The 17,643-nt window shown below is 40.4% G+C and overlaps 1 long non-coding RNA gene across 2 annotated transcripts in view; it reads right to left on the bottom strand.

Moving 5' to 3' along the window:
- Window positions 1-3,017: 3,017 nt before the first annotated feature.
- Window positions 3,018-17,643, bottom strand: part of LOC122689974 — a 34,002-nt gene continuing 19,376 nt past the window's right edge. For both annotated transcript variants that reach the window (XR_006339955.1, XR_006339954.1), the window contains exon 4: window positions 3,018-3,363. This is a non-coding gene — a long non-coding RNA (uncharacterized LOC122689974). The remainder of the gene's footprint in view (window positions 3,364-17,643) is intronic.

Raw genomic sequence — 17,643 nt, 5'->3', positions numbered from 1 at the left:
CCTTGGCCCCTGTCAGTGCAGTCCTGGTCTATGCACATGCCACCGCCCTCCCCTCCCCACCCCACCCCAGATCTCTGATCCTGTCTTGTTCTCCTCTTCCCACTACCCTTCTCTGGGTCTACTCTCTCGAGCTGGCTCTGTCTACCTAATGCTGTAAGGTTGCCAGAAAGGGATTGGGACCTCTGCCACATCTGTCTTTGCAAGAAACTGCCAGGCCAGTGGAGGTGTGTCCAGTAAGGCTGCCTGTGGGGACTGGTATGCCGCAAATGAGAGACTTCAACTACTCTTCCTGTTCTTTTTATACTCACTAGACCCTCGGAGTTTTGTTTTGTTTTGTTTTTTTTTTCCCATATTTGCCTCAGGATGATGAACAGTATTATTTTTGTGTTTTTCTAGAAATATTAAAGATGCTCTTTTGAAGACTGTATTTTTCTTTGGTTAAGTCAATTCTGCTTCAAGAAAACTTAGTAATTGTATTCAAAGTTCCCAATTACACTCTTTAGGTGTCATAATTTAACTCTAGCTATGAGTGTGCAATTGCAGGTCTATGTTTTACCAAAACAGTTATTGCTAACCATTTTTTTGCTCTCTTATTTTGAGATCTATCTTCTCATTCACTATTCGTTTAGAATACTTCCTTTAGTGTTTTCATCAAATAGAATAAACTGGTGGAATAGTCTTCAAATTATTTAATGTCTGAACCTGTTGTTCTTTTGCTCTAAGGAGTGTTTTCTTGGGAGTGGGTATAGGATCGCTGCATTAGAGTCCTTCTTTTTAACTACATTTTTATTTTTGTATTGGAGTATAGCAGATTAACAAGGTTGTGATAGTTTCAGGTGGAAAACAAAGGGACTCAGCCATAAATATATATGTATCAAAGAGTCCTTCTTTATTGATGGCCTATGAGAAGTGGCTTCTAAGATGGCTCCCAAAGATCCCAGACTCCTGGTATTGAAGGCTTTGTGTAATTCCCTCCATTTGTGTAACTCACTTCTAAGCAGGAGCATACCTTTAACATTGAGGAGATGCCACCTTTGTGATTAGCTTACAAGAGATTGTAGCTTCTGTCTTGCTAACAGGCTCTCTTCCTTGTGGACTTAATGAACCAACTTGCCATGTTGGGGAAGCCTATATAGCAGGGAACTCAGGATGGCCTTTGACAGATAGTATGAAACTGAGGCTCTCAGTCCAACAGCCCAAATGAACTGGATCCTGCAAACAACCACATAAATGAGCTTGGAAGAACATCCTTCCCCAGGTGAGCCTTCGGATGAGGCCCCAAGCCTAGCTGAGAGCTTGATTGCACCACATGAGAGACCCTGAAACAGAGGATCAAGCTACGCTGTGCCTAAGATTTTGACCCACATAAACTATGAGATAATCAGTGTGTGTTGTTTTAGACAATTACGTTTATGGGAATTGGAGACAGATAGGGACTAGCAGGTCAGTGATTTTGTGAAAGGTGCTAGGTTGGTTTCTGAAATGAAAACCATAGCATCCATCAGGAAAGTCCAGTGTTTGGCTGCTCCATGAGTCCATTTTAGAAACTATGTGGGTCATTAATTGGCAGTCTGGAAAGATGGACAATTGGAAACCTGCATGGGATGTGGCACTGCTGTACTTGTGTTGGTTATTTTTCAATGTTGTCATAGTCACCATTGTGGAATATTGTTTATTGGGAGCCGACCCAGTATGGGGTTCAGAATCACAGACTAACTTTGGAGTCCGCTGATCTTGGCTTCCGTATTTCCTGGTCTTTCTACTTGCTAGTAGTGGGACCTTAGGATAACGGACTTAGCCTCACTGTGCTTCAACAACTTCTGCTGTCAAATGGTTCTAATGATAATCATTGTCGTGTAGCTGACAAGGTTACAGTGAAAATTAAATGAGGAGCCTGATATTGATCAGCAGGGCCTCAGGGCAGGGCAAGTGTGTCACAGGAAGGGCAGATTCCAGACTTGTTGCCCCAGAGATGAATCACCATCCCACTGCTGAGCATGAGTACCACATGGCTGGTGTCCCACATCTAGAGCCCTGCATATTTCAGTGAAAAATGTGATGTAGTTGATGGAAGAACGGTGGGATGAAGGGTGAGCACCACAGCCTGGGAGAGGGGGAAGTTCAGGGTGTCTGCAGGCAGCAATGTCCTGGTAGGGGTGACCACCAGCCCCAGCCTGGGAGACATTGCCCCCTGATGTCCACCACTCCCCACTGGCTCTGTGCAAATGCTCAGCTGATCACCACCAGATCTTCTGTTTTCCTGATCCTTGGGGATTTGATAATTTTCCCTCTACCCTGATCTAGGACAGAAACTGCCCCCCCCTCCTTGTTTTGGAACTTAGAGGATGGCCAGGTCGTAGGGTGCACACAGTCTCTAGGGCCCTTCTAGTTCTTCCTCCTCTTCTCAAAGATGAATAAAGTAGCCTGAGAAGGTACATGAGTTGGCCAGGTTCCTGGGGTTGTGACAGTAATGGACTGGAGCCAGGTCTCCTGACTGTGTGTTCCACCCTCCCCACACTCCAGCCAAGACCAGCTTTCCCACTAAAAGTTCCCCTTGAAATTTTGCAAACACAGGAGGATGAGGGAGCCAGACCCTGCCGCACAGCTCCCTTCTTCTGAGAGTCCTGAGTCTGCTGTCAACTCCGGGGACAGGCTGGTTGTCACAGGGGCTCAGTAAGACACTATATATTATAAAACTGCCTTACATAGTTTTGTTTATTATATGGATTTGAAATAGTTAAATGTATTTTATATAATTATATAAATTCATATATGTATATAAATATGTAAAATGTATATTTATTTGTGATTATATAAAAAGAGCTTTATTTTTGAAACAAGAAGTCATACACTCTAAGTAGAAAGAAGAAAATTAAAGTGACCTCTAACTCTATTGTCACCTAACTATCAATTCTATTAACATTTTGATGTTTTTGGTTTCAGATATTTTTTAATGGGTATGTGCATGTGTGTCTGTTCGTGAGTGTTTAATATATTATTAATATATGCACACTTAGTTTTCATGAAAACTAGAATTGTTTACCTTCATTTTTTGCTCTTTACACTAACTTACACATTTCTCCATGTCGGCAAATTTTTTTATATACAATTTGAGCAGTGGCATAATATTCAGTTTTTGCATGTATCACCATTTTTATAACCAATATACTGTTAATATAGGAATCACTTTAGGAATCAGTGAACTAAAATAGACTGGAATGGGTGAATTAACTCAGATGACCATTATATCTAACACTGTGGGCAAGAATCCCTTAGAAGAAATGGAGTAGCCCTCATAGTCCATATAAGAGTCTGATGTGGCCGGTCTTGTCCCGCGCCATTGATTATCGAGGCAATTCTGATCTGGAAAAAAAAAAAAGAGTCTGATGTGCAGTACGTGGATGCAGTGTCAAAAATGACAGAATAATCTGTTTCATTTCAAGGCAAACCAGTCAGCATCACAGTAATCCAAGTCTATTCCCCAACCAGTAATGCTGAAGAAGCTGAAGTTGAACAGTTCTATGAAGACATACAAGACCTTCTAGAACTAACACCCAAGAAAGATGTCCTTTTCATTATAGGGGACTGGAATGCAAAAGCAGGAAGTCAGGAGATAACTGGAATAACAGGCAAATTTGGCCTTGAAGGAGAAAACAAAGCAGGGCAAACGCTAACAGAGTTTTGCCAAGAAAACGCACTGCTCATAGCAAACGCACTCTTCCAACAACACAAGACTCTACACATGGACATCACCAGATGGTTAATACCAAAAGCAGACTGATTATATTCTTTGCAGCCAAAGATGGAGAAGCTCTATATGGTCAGCAAAAACAAGACCAGGAGCTGACTGTGGCTCAGATCATGAACTCCTTCTTGCCATATTCAGACTTATATTGAAGAAAGTAGGGAAAACCACTAGACCATTCACATATGACCTAATTCAAATCCCTTATGATTACAGTGGAAGTGACAGATTCAAGGGGCTAGATCTGATAGACAGAGTGCTTGAAAAACTATGGACAGAGGTTCGTGACATTGTACAGGAGGCACTGATCAAGACCATCCCCAAGAAAAAGAAATGCAAAAAGGCAAAATGGTAGTCTGAGGAAGCCTTACAAATAGCTGAGGAAAGAAAAGAAGCTAAAGGCAAAGGAGAAAAGGAAAGGTATATCCACTTGAATGCAGAGTTCCAAAGAATAGCAAGGAGAGATAAGAAAGCCTTCCTCAAGTGATCAATGCAAAGAAATAGAGGAAAACAACAGAATGGGAAACACTAGAGATCTCTTCCAGAAAATTAGAGCTACCAAGGGAACATTTCAGGCAAAGATGGGCACAATATAGGACAGAACTGTTATGGACCTAACAGAAGCAGAAGGTATTAAGAAGAGGTGGCAAGAATACACAGAAGAACTATACAAAAAAGATCTTCATGACCCAGATAACCACGATGGTATGACCACTCACCTACAGCCAGACATCCTGGAATGTGAAGTCAAGTGGGCCTGAGGAAGCATCCCTATGAACAAAGCCAGTGGACATGATGGAATTCTAGTTGAACTATTTCAAATCCTGAAAGATGATGCTGTGAAAGTTTTGCACTCAAATGCCAGCAAATTTGGAAAACTCAGCAGTGGCCACAGGACTGGAAAAGTTCAGTTTTCATTCCAATCCCAAAGAAAGGCAATGCCAAAGAATGTGCAAACCACTGCATAATTGCACTCATCTCACACGCTACCAAACTAATGCTCAAAATTCTCCAAGCCAGGCTTCAACTGTACGTGAACTGTGAACTTCCAGATGTTCAAGCTGGATTTAGAAAACGTAGATGAGCTAGAATTCAAATTGCAACAACCGTTAGGTCATAGAAAAAGCAAAAGTGTTCCAGAAAAACATCTACTTTTACTTTATTGACTATACTAAAGCCTTTAACTGTGTGGATCACAACTAACTGGAAAATTCTTCAAGTGATGGGAATAGCAGACCACCTGACCTGCTTCCTGGGAAACCTCTATGCAGGTGGAGAAGCAAGGTAGAACTGGACATGCAAGAACAGACTGGTTCCAAATTGGTAAAGGAGTACGTCAAAACTGTATACTGTCACCCTGCTTATTTAACTTCTATGCAGACTACATCATGGGAAATGCCAAGCTTGATGAAGCACAAACTGGAATCAAGACTGCCGGGAGAAATATCAATAACTTCAGATGTGCATATTACACCACCCTTAAGGCAGAAACCAAAGAGAAACTAGAGAGCCTCTCGATGAAAGTGGAAAACGAGAGTGAAAAAGCTGGCTTAAAACTCACCATCCAAAAAATGAAGTTCATGGCATCCTGTCCCATCACTTCATGGCAAATAGATGGGTAAACAATGGAAACAGTGAGAGACGTTATTTCTTGGGCTCTGAAATCACTGCAGATGGTGACTGAAGCCATAAAATTCAAAGATGCTTTCTCCTTGGAAGAACAGCTGTGACAATCCAAGAGAGCATATTAAAATTCAGAGACATTACTTTGCCCGCAGAGGTCCGTCTAGCCAATGCTATGGTTTTTCCAATAGTCATGTATGGATGTGTTTGGACCATAAAGAGAGCTGAGGGGCAGAGAATTGATGCTTTTGAACTTTGGTATTGGAGAAGACTCTTGAGAGTCCCTTGAACTGCCAGGAGATCCAACAATTCCATCGTAAAGGAAATGAATCCTGAATATTCATTGGAAGGACTGATGCTGCAGCTAATGCTCCAATACTTTGGCCACCTGATGTGAATAACTGACTCATTAGAAAAGACTGTGTTGCTGGGAAAGATTGAAGGCTGTAGGAGAAGGTGACAACAGAGGATGATTTGGTTGGATGGCATCACCAACTAGAGGGACATGAGGTTTAGCAAGCTCCCAGAGTGGGTGATGGACAGGGAAGCCTGGTATGCTGCAGTCCATGGGATCACAAAAGTTGGACACGACTGAGCAAATGAACTGTACTGATACTGTTAGTAAACACGTATGAAGGACAGTCCTGAGTTGACAATTAATACCACTGTAGTTAATTTCTGCATCTAAATCTTTGTGCATCTACATGACTGATTTCTAGAAATTGAAGTCCTGGGTCAGGGTGTAAGGAAAGATATTTAATGACTTGGGATGGGATAGCTGGTACACTTGGTCCTGGTGAGAAACCTGCCTTTTCTAAGTGTCACACAATCATATCAGTTACAGATACACAGCTTGTGGCCATAGAAATGTGGTGCTCCTTGGGTCTGCCACAGGGTGCGACCCCCAGCTGAAGTGTGGGTGTTTTCAGGCCGGTGGATCTGATATCTACAACAATTCTGACTTCACAGACCAAGATCCTTCCCAATAAAAGCAGGAAATAACCAAGTTTTTAACGAGTTATCATTAATTCATGTATTTGGTTTTTTGCATCCATTGCTTTCCCAGTGTTTTTAGGGGGCCTTTAAGAATCCCTGAAGCAAAATGTCCGGGTATGACTCTATAAATTGAGGTCAGAGGAGATATAGAGAGAATGAACAAACTCAGCACCAGCATCTATTTTGACTGTAGACATTTGGGCCTGACAGTCCTAAAGAGTAAATAAAATTGAGCTGTAAGTTTCTTTCTTACCTTCCTATTAGATGCAGCTGAAAAAGAAATGCAGTCATTTGCAAGATTTACATTGGTCACAGGTAGAAAATATGCCAATTCTTCCAGGGTAAATGTTTCCTGATAACTGAATTTCAAAAACATGTTTGACCTCCTTATGGAGTATAGCTGAGTTAACCTTATACTTTACCATCTAAATCAGGACACTTTAGAATGGGAAAGGGGCATCATTAATAACTGTGTTGGGGGACTTCCTTCCTGGCAGTCCAGTACTTAGGACTCTGTGGTGTCACTGCTGGGGATCTGGGACCAATCCCTGGTCAGGGAACTAAGACCTCACAAGCTGTGCAATGCAGCCAATAATAACGGTTATACCAAACAACAGGTGTAAACTGGACAAGGGGTCGGCCTAATGAAAAAGACAGAGTGTTATCAACAGTAATCTTGTCGAAAGTGTATTATAGTAACATCTGCCACAGCCATCTTCTAGAAAATGGTTCTCACATATATATGTATCTCACATATTCTCTATTCATTCATTTGCTATGTAGTCCTCATTTTTAGTAAAGAACAACTATTACTGCATGAACACTGAATTTCAGAAATCTCAATTATATTTTCTCCTACAAAATGTTATTTCATATTAGGCATTTAGTAACGGCACACTATGTTTTATACTAGGATTAAAACTCATTAAGGACTTCGCAAGTGGCACAGTGGATAAGAATCCACTTGCCAACACAGGGGACACAGGGGACATAGGTTTGATTGCTGGTCCAGAAAGATTCCTGGAGTAGAAGTAGGGGGGGTGTTTGGATCTGAGTATAGTGATCTGTGATATTTATAGTGTCACAGTGGTACCCTCAGTATATGGCATGGGAGCAAGACAGAGAAATTATCTTCTAAGACATACAACTATGTGAGAGGGTGGAAATTTAGGATGGAACAGTCCCCCTTCTGAGATGTACCACTGGATGATTTGAGGAATGGGGAAGTCAGAGAGTTTCACAAGCTACCAATGATAAGATAGCATCTTCTGAATGGGGAGGTGTCAGAGTGGTCATGAGGGACTTCAGGGTATTTCACATTCAGTACACGCAGAGGGTTTCCTTCCAGTAAGAACATTCAGGTGTACTATGAGGTGTGACTTCTGGGTAAAGATTTTCCCACAGTCACTGCATTCATAAGGCTTTTCACCAGTATGAATTCTCTGATATGTAATCAAGACTGACTTTTAAGTGAAGGCCTCTCCACATTCAGTTTAAACATAAGTTCTTTGTGCAGTCCGAGTCTTCTGGTATATAAGGAGGTTTGATCTTTTGGTGAAGACCTTCCCACATCCTGTACAGGTATGGGTTTTTTCCCTGTGTGAGTTTTTCTATGCTCATGCATTTGATTTGGAAGGGAAAGATGTCCCATAGTCACTGCATTCATATGGCTTCCCTCCACTATGAATTTTTTGATGTGCAAGCAAGTGGGTCTTCTGGATAAAAGCCTGCCTACATTCAGTGCAAATGCAGGGTTTCACTCCTGTATGAATTCTCTGATGCAACCTCACCATGGACTGATGAGTGAAACTCTCATCACATTCATTGCATTCATAGGGCTTTCCCACAGAATCGGCTGGACAAAGAGGTGTGGCTTCTGAGTGAAGACCTTTCCACATTCACTATATACATAGGCTACCTTCCCAGGAAGAAATTTTCAATGAGGCATGTGTTCTTGTTTCTGGCTGAGGGCTTTCCCACACTGATTAGGTTCACAGAATTTCTCATTTAGATGAGAATTAACATAGTTAGTATAGAAAAAGGAATCAGTAAAATTTAACTACACCCAATAATCGTCTCAAGGTTTTTCTTATGTTACTTCTATTAGGACATGTGAGTTTAACCTATACTTCAATTTCCAAATGAATCACCTTTAAGGGGTTATTCTTATGAACTAACAATGGGCTCATATCAGTTATTTTTCCAGTGTAGTTACATTCACAGTCTCCATACTTATTCAATGTGTTCTTATTGATGAAAGCAACATGACACAAAGGTCTCTTTTGGTTTTCCTTATATTTATCTGGTCATCATATTGTCACAGTTTTTATTTAAAATGAATAATCATTTTAATTAAAAAGAAACAATGAATAATGCCTCTTGAATTCATCCAGTTTCTCATTGTGAAATGAAGCTTTTGCAGTAATCTACTGTATGGTTTCAATCTCAGGTTTCTCTCTTAAAAGGAGAAAAAGAAGGCAAAATTGAAACTTAGAACAGTTAGCCACACATAGAGAAGCTACATGCAACCGATCCAGGTTGGACACAGGGAAAGCTGCTGCTGCTGCTGCTGCTGATGATGATGATGATGATGATGATAGCAAACACTCCTATGGTTCTTCATTTATGCTATGTACTTATAGTTTTGAGGACATGCCAGGCACTGTTCTATGTGACACAGAAGTACGTACACACATATGAACTCATTTAATTCTCTCAGAAACCATATGAGCTAGATACTATTATACATTATTTAAAAGAGGAAACTAAAGCCCAGAACAAGTAAAGAATATTCTCAAGATGATACGGGTCATATGCAGGAGAGAATAAAACAAGGCAGCATGTCTCCACTTACATAGACTCTCTGGTATGCATTTGGGGGCTTCCCTGGTGGCTCAGACAATAAAGAATCCACCTGCTAATGCAGGAGACACAAGAAACTCAGTTTCCATCCCTGGGTCTGGAAGATCCCCTGGAGAAGGGAACGGCAACCCACTCCAGTATTGTTGCCTGGGAAATCCCATGGACAGAGCAGCCAGGTGGGCTACAGTCCACGGGGTCACAAAGAGTCGGACACGACTGAGTGACTAAACACGCACCTACGTAGTACCCATGTAGTTCTTCCATCAGCTCAGCTTTACCCTAAGCAACGTACCAACTCACCTGGAAGGGAAAATCACTGATGCTTTGTACAGAAGATGAAATACAATAGGTTTGAATATTAAATAGAATGAAGAAGTTATGCTATTATCCCATTATACCAAATTTTAAAATACTGAGCCTGATCAGATCATGAAATCCAGTTTGTTTCCCTCTTTGAGGGAGGCTAAAATAGTGAAATCTAGAACTTTGTCTTGTCCCTGCCAAACTTCACTATTCTTTCACTCCGATGCTGTACTCTTTATATCCACAAGCCTCATTTCATTTATTCTATAGATCTTAAGCATCCCGATTCACAGGCATGGATTGAGACTTTCCCCAACTTTCTACTTCATTTAGTATGTATGTACAAAATTCACTAGAGCCAATATTTACTTACAGCCAACACTATTCAATGTGAATAGTGTTATGCCTGTGCTAAAAATAATTATCTTTTAACAGTCTTAGCCCATAGACTTCCTCATCAGCACATAAATATAGTCGTCAGTCTGGAAACATAGCTGTGAATGTAAGTTTGTATTCTGCCAGTCGTGAAAGTGAAAGTCGCTCAGTCGTGCCCAACTCTTTGCAACTCCATGGACTGTTCATGAAATTTTCCAGGCCTGAATACTGGAGTGGGTTGCCTTTTCCTTCTCCAGGGGATCTTCCAAGCCAAGGGATCAAACAAAGGCCTCCCACAATGCAGGCAGATTCTTTACCAGTTGAGCCACAAGGGAAGCCCAAGAATACTGGATTGGGTAGCCTATCCGTTCTTCAGAGGATCTTCTTGACCCAGCAATCAAGCCGCTGTCCCCTGCATTGCAGGTGGATTCTTTAACAACCAAGCTATGAGGGATGCCACTAGTCATGAATGTGTCCTCAAAATATCCAGCTTATTCCCCAATCCAATAATTACTCACATACACTCCTTCCATTAATTTGGCTCTTTCTGCTCTTTGTGCCAGTTCAAAATATACATGTGATTCATACATCAGTTAAGAGCACTATGCTCTGAAAACTAGTCCACAGTCTCACCACAACTTTAGGGAGCCATAATTTTCTCTGCATTTTAAAAGCAGACATTATCTATGCTGCCCACCTTGATGCTTTCTGAGTAAGAGTTGTCTGCTTCACTAGAGTGATTAATGAACAAGGCTGAATTCTTTCCTGTTTTCAAGCCATTTCCCCCCTTCCTACTAACAATCTGTTTCTTTGAACTCTCTTTAACATGCTTTTTTTTAAAAAAAAACTCACTGAAACATCTCCAGAAAACTATCGATGTCAGCACTTGAACTGGTTTCTACATTATTCCACTAAAGTATTTAAGGATAAAATACTAATAATTTTTTATTGTTAAAGTTCTCTCATAGGTATAGGATAGAATATAATCATGTACCACACAATCTAAAAGCATTATTTTTAAAGATATATTTCTGGAAAGAAAGTACAAAGTGTTAATATTAACATTGTTAGGCCCCGGTGAAGAGAACTGGGGAGTAGAGGTGAGAGTAAGATGTTTTAGTGTCTACTCTTTCACACATCTGCATTTCCACGTTTGTCAATGTGTCATCTCTCCAAAAATTTTAAATTGAAAATTAAAATAAAGGGGGAAAAGTTTTTATTTGCTCTGAGTTCTATGGGATGGTGGGGGTGAGAAAAGGAAAAGAATATTAGATACTGGAGTGATTAAGGGCCCAATTTTATGGAACAGGTGAAGCCTGTATCTAAATAGAGCCCTACAGCCCTAAATAATCAATAGCTTAGACACAGAGAGAAATTTCCTATGTAGGAAGCTTTAAGAAAACTCTAGTTAAACATGAGTTGTGGAAGATATACAGATATACGTTTGAGTTGCCAATAAGGGGCCTGCTGTCATTAAGAGGAAAGTTTAATTATCATGTGCTACATAATAGGTAGTAAGTGCAATTTTATTTCATAAGGCTAGTACAAGATAAATGTCATGGTTTAGGTAATGAAATCTGTCAGAAGCACCTAAAATGAACTTGTCAAAAAATGGAATTAGTTATCCCATTAAAAACAGAATAATCCAACCAGGATACAATATGGACTTGATTTGTGGTGACATAGATGGGACTTAAAGGGGGGGGGGGCATTTAAATAACACTTTCAAAAAGAGAAAAAAAGAGGAATTGCAGAGTGAAGAATATTGGAGAACAATATCTGCTTTGGGCAATGATGATTCCAGTTGATAATATATTGAGAATGAAGGAAGTGCACAGCTGTGAGAAATGTCACTCTACACAGGTAAATTTTGGTACTAAGGTACAGTCCTAGTGCAAGGACTAAAGGGATCACTATGAGTCAGTAGAATAGGAAAACAAAATGTGTTCAGAATGGATGGAAGATTCCCTTAAGGAAGGGAAGAGCAGAGGACAGTAGACAGGGCCCTTCGGCTAGAGGGAATGGAAGGGAAAAAGTTTGTAAAAAGAAAACAAGGTACTCATCAACAAGGAAAACACAAAATATCTACAGTAATAATGGATAGAACAATAAGAACAAGCACTTCACAGAATGGAATCCCACGTGGATAACAGATGCCATTAACATTCAAAATAGCTGATTATAAGAGAAATTGAAACACCACAAAGTTAGCAGCTGAGGATGAGGTATAGGGTGATGAGCAAGAGTATAGGATCTGATGTCAGAGCTGACATATGTAAAACAAAATGAGGTTGGTGTTAGATGACATTGAGACGCTGGAGAGGAAACGGAAAGGGATTGGCAGGAGCAAGGGCAGAGTTGGTTCTTTGCAAGGAAGCAGATCCATGAAATCCAAATACATGAGGTCAAAAGCTATGGTGGTGGTGGTGGGGACAGGTCAAAAGCAGCACAAAACAGTAGGGAAGGAAAAAAATAACTAAGAAAGCAAGGTCCTGAGACGGTAGTGTGGCATATGATCTAGACTACAGGGCTGGGGGGAGAAGGGCAGAATACTCTCCTGCCAGAAAGCCAAAGAAGACAATGGGTACTGGCAAGGGTCATACTAGGAGATGGCATTTAAGTATTAAAGGGGCTTCTGTCAACTCTACCTAAGCAACTCTAAAAGTTCAGAGACTTTTTTTTACAGAAACAGTTTACAGTTTTTAATGAATCTGTAAATCATAAAGCTCTCATTTCCAAATAAAAACAAATTCCAGATCATGTAATGTTTATAGTGACTAGTTTATCTAAACATATACAGGTTCAGTTGTAAGATGTTAACTAAAATTTTGTGACAAATATGTTTTATCTTAAATACCAAGAACATTAGAGAATTAATGCAGAGTCCTAAGGATAATCTAGTAGTCACTAAGTTTTTCTTAAGTCTTCACTTAAGAGGCTGTTATTTCTAGCACAGGCAAACATCAAACACTGGAATCTTTGATTGCTGCCATAAGAGCTAGCTTGCAAACAAGAAGCCAACCATATTAAGAATGTTTTAAGTGAACAACTTGCAAACCCCAGGGATGGACAAACCCTCAGAATGCATTAACAACCATAGCAACTGCACAGGCTATTCTTCTGAAATGAGACCTCTCAAAGCAGTATAGTTCAAAATAAAGGATTTTACTTAAAATTGGCATAGGCACAATTTTCCCACCAATTTGTGTAAGGGACGTGTTTGGGCCTGTACAAGAGCAAAAGGAGGCTTATTAGAATACAATCCTGGAAGAAACAGGAACAGGAGCAGCTACAGCTAACTCTTTTGACAGTGAGACTTTGAATAATAAACTTAAGTGTTTTGGAATAATTAAAAAAGCACATAATACAACTGCAAACTGGATGGAATCATGTCATGCAAAATGTTTAAAAGCTGTGGAATCTCAAGTCAAATAAAAATTGAGAACATATGGGAATTGGACTGATTTGGACTACTGCAAGCAGTGGCTCAGAGGCTGGGTTCTTCCTTAAGACTTAAAATAATTAAGTGAATGTGAAAGTCGCTCAGTCATGTCCAACACTTTGCGATCCCATGGACTATGCAGTCCATGGAATTCTCTAGGCCAGAATACTGGAGTGGGTAGCCTTTCCCTTCTCCAGGGGATCATCCCAACCCAGGGATCAAACCCAGGTCTCCCGCATTGCAGGCGGATTCTTTACCAGCTGAGCCACAAGGGAAGCCCCAAAATAATTAAAGCAAATACATTAAGCACTACAAGTTCAATCTGTACCCTTCAAAGAGTGTTTCATAATAATATACTAGAAATGACTATGGGTGTCTTTGTGTTTTGCATCTGGGAAATATTATCTGGGGAGATGGAACCATTATTGCATCGCTAAATTATGCATGTGTGATGCTAATTATTGAAAGACAAGAATTCAGGAGAAATTCACTGGATCTTATAAGAAAAAACTCAATTAAAAATTAACCATCAGGCCTCCAGAGAGCTACTCCTTGGGCTTGGATTGGGTAAGACTTCATAAGTTTTGTTTTATTTTTTTTTTAGTTGTTCAGTCATGTCCCACTCTTTGTGACCCCATGGACTGTAGCCTGCCATGCTTCTCTGTCCATGGAATTTTCCAGGCAAGAATACTGGAGTGGGTTGCCATTTATTTAGGAACTACAAACTAGTACTTAAATAAGTAATCATTTGAAAGAGCAAGCAACAAAGATAACATAACAATTTATAAAAGTAACATATGTGTAACAGAGAACTTCTTCACAATTGCTAATCAAGAAATGTGCTATAACCACTGGTAAGACATATTTAAAGGTTTTTTCCTCCAACATGTATATTGCACTTTGTAAAAAATTGCGGTACAGTTGCTTTACAATGTTGTATTAGTTTCCTCTGTACAACAAACTGAATCAGCTATATGTATACATATATCCCCTTCCTTTTGGACCTCGCTTCCACAGCCTTCCCCCAATCCCATCCATCTAGGTCATCACAGAGCACCGAGCTGAGCTCCCTGTGCTATAGAGTAGGTTCTTTGCACTGACTTTATTTTTTTATTCCCCCCCTCCCAGTGTAAACTTTATTATACAGCTTTGCTCCTTACACCTAGTTGACACCTGCAATATCTGTAAACAAAAACCTTAGTTAACAAAGATAGGAGTGGACAGACAGTATTGTACCACAAGCTATCGTAGTGGAGGTCCCTTCAAACATTAGACATATTTGTGCTGTCAGAAGAGAACATGATGTTTCTGATCCTTGCAGCTGTTGGAAGAGAGGTATCAGGAGGTGCAAAGATGCCTTAGAAACGTAAACTTTCTCTCTGGTCTGTCAACTATTTTCAATCTGAGAAAGGTAAATGGTCTCTCTTGTTTTTTTCTTTTCTAAATTTATTTAATTGGAGGCTAATTACTTTACAATATTGTAGTGGTTTTGGCCAAAAATCGACATGATTCAGCCACGGGCACATATGTGTTCCCCATCCAGAATCCCCCTCCCACCTCCCTCCCCATCCCATCCCCCAGGGTCATCCCAGTGCACCAGCCCTGAGCACCCTGTCTCATGCATCGAACCTGGACCGGTGATCCGCTTCACATATGATAATATACATGTTTCAACACTACCCTCTCAAATCATCCCACCCTCGCCTTCTCCCACAGAGTCCAAAAGACTGTTCTTCACATCTGTGTCTCTTTTGCTGTCTCACATATAGCGTGATCATTACCATCTTTCTAAATTCCATATATATGCATTAGTATACTGTATTGGTGTTTTTCTTTCTGACTTGCTTCACTCTGTATAATAGGCTCCAGTTTCATCCACCTCATTAGAAATGATTCAAATGAATTCTTTTTAATGGCTGAGTAATATTCCATTCTGTACATGTACCACAGCTTTCTTATCCATTCGTCTGCTGATGGACATCTAGGTAGCTTCCATGTCCTGGCTATTGTAAACAGTGCTGCAATGAACACTGGGGAACACGTGTCTCTTTCAATTCTGGTTTCCTTGGTGTGTATGCCCAGAAGTGGGATTGCTGGGTCATATGGCAGTTCTATTTCCAGTTTTTTAAGGAAACTCCACACTGGTCTCCATAGTGTCTGTACTAGTTTGCATTCCCACCTACAGTGTAGGAGGGTTCCTTTTTCTCGGCATCTTCCCCAGCATTTATTGTTTATAGACTTTTGGATAGCAGTCATTCTGACTGGCATGAGATGGTACCTCATTGTGGATATGATTTTCATTTCTCTGATAATGAGTGATGTTGAGCATCTTTTCATGTGTTTGTTAGCCATCTGTATGTCTTCTTTGGGGCAATGTCTGTTTAGTTTCTTGGCCCATCTTTTGATTCGGTCATTTATTTTTCCGGAATTGAGCTGCAGGAGCTGCTTGTATATTTTTGAGATTAATTCTTTGTCAGTTGCTTTGTTTGCTATTATTTTCTCCCATTCTGAAGGCTGCACTGACTTTTAAAATTCACCCTATGATGATTTTCCTAACTGCTTTATTTTGCTATTATACGGACTTGCTAGATATTATAGGTGGCCGCACACTGCCCAGACAAAGGTAGAAATTACAATGGAGATAATTAGAAAAATGTGCTGTTATTTTAAAAGGGAAAGTGCAAGGATTTTTAAAAATGTAATTTTCCCTGTTACTGAAAGAGATCTTCTCCCTTTTCTTAGAGTATTTCCTTGAGAAAACTAGTATTCGTAAATGCTTCCTCTGCCACTTACACGTATATCAAAATATATGTAAATGTTTTAAACAGTTAAATAAGCCTTTTGTCAAGTCTACAAGCAATAAATGCTGGAGAGGGTGTGGAGAAAACGGAACCCTCTTACACTATTGGTGGGTATGCAAACTAGTACAGTCGCTATGGAGACCAGTGTGGAGATTCCTTAAAAAACTGGAAATAGAACTGCCATATGACCCAGCAATCCCACTGCTGGGCATACACACCAAGGAAACCAGATCTGAAAGAGACACGTGCACCCCAATGTTCATCGCAGCACTGTTTACAATAGCCAGGACATGGAAGCAACCTAGATGCCCATCAGCAGACGAATGGATAAGAAAGCTGTGGTACATATACACCATGGAATATTACTCAGCCATTAAAAAGAATTCATTTGAATCACTTCTAATGAGATGGATGAAACTGGAGCCCATTATACAGCATGAAGTAAGCCAGAAAGATAAACCCCAATACAGTATACTAACAGATATATATGGAATTTAGAAAGATGGTAACGATAACCCTATATGCAAAACAGAAAAAGAGACACAGATGTACAGAACAGACTTTGGGACTCTATGGGAGAAGGCGAGGGTGGGATGTTTTGAGAGAACAGCATCGAAACATGTATATTATCAAGGATGAAACAGATCACCAGCCCAGGTTGGATGCATGAGACAAGTGCTCGGGGCTGGTGCACTGGGAAGACCCAGAGGGATCGGGTGGAGAGGGCGGTGGGAGGGGGTATAGGGATGGGGAATACATGTAAATCCATTACTGATTCATGTCAATGTATGGGAAAAAACACTACAATATTGTAAAGTAATTAGCCTCCAACTAATAAAAATAAATGGGGGGAAAAAAGCCTTTTGTCAACATTATAACCCAGGAATGTTTTTTCTTAATGACCTGGGATTTTCTTAAGAGTCTTCTTAAGGACCACCTCACTGACATGTAAACATTAAGGAAGATGGTACGCTATCTCCCTGTCACCTTATCCTGGGTGAATGGCTCTAAGCTGGAACTCTCTGATTGTCATAGAGAAAAGAGAAGTTCAATGTTGCCTTTGGATAAAGGCAATTAACTAGCACAGATAGCCACTGCCATTATCAGCTGAACTTAGGATGAACTATAAAAGAAGGTAGGACAAATCATCCTGTTAAGTCCTCTTGCATGAGGACTTGATAAATTATCATGTGTCTTGAAAACCAGCATGTAATGGACTCTATATGCTCTGTCACAGAAAAGGATGAATGAGATTTCCTTCTGTCTGTGCAATCTCTTTAGCTAACTGCTTGTGATGCACACTGTGGTCTGCTTTGATGCTTGTGTGCTGTGCTGTGTTTAGTCTCTTAGTTGTGTCCAACACTTTGTGACCCCATAGACCGCAGCCCACTAGGCCCCTCTGTCCATGGGGAATCTCCAGGCAAGAATACTGGAGTGAGATGCCATGCACTCCCAGGGGATCTTCCCAACCCAGGGATCGAACCCAGGTCTCCAAT

Source organism: Cervus elaphus, chromosome X (assembly GCF_910594005.1).
Source record: "Cervus elaphus chromosome X, mCerEla1.1, whole genome shotgun sequence".
Classification (NCBI taxonomy): domain Eukaryota; kingdom Metazoa; phylum Chordata; class Mammalia; order Artiodactyla; family Cervidae; genus Cervus; species Cervus elaphus.
Note: the sequence above shows the minus strand (reverse complement) of the source record. Positions and strands in the feature narration are given on the sequence as shown.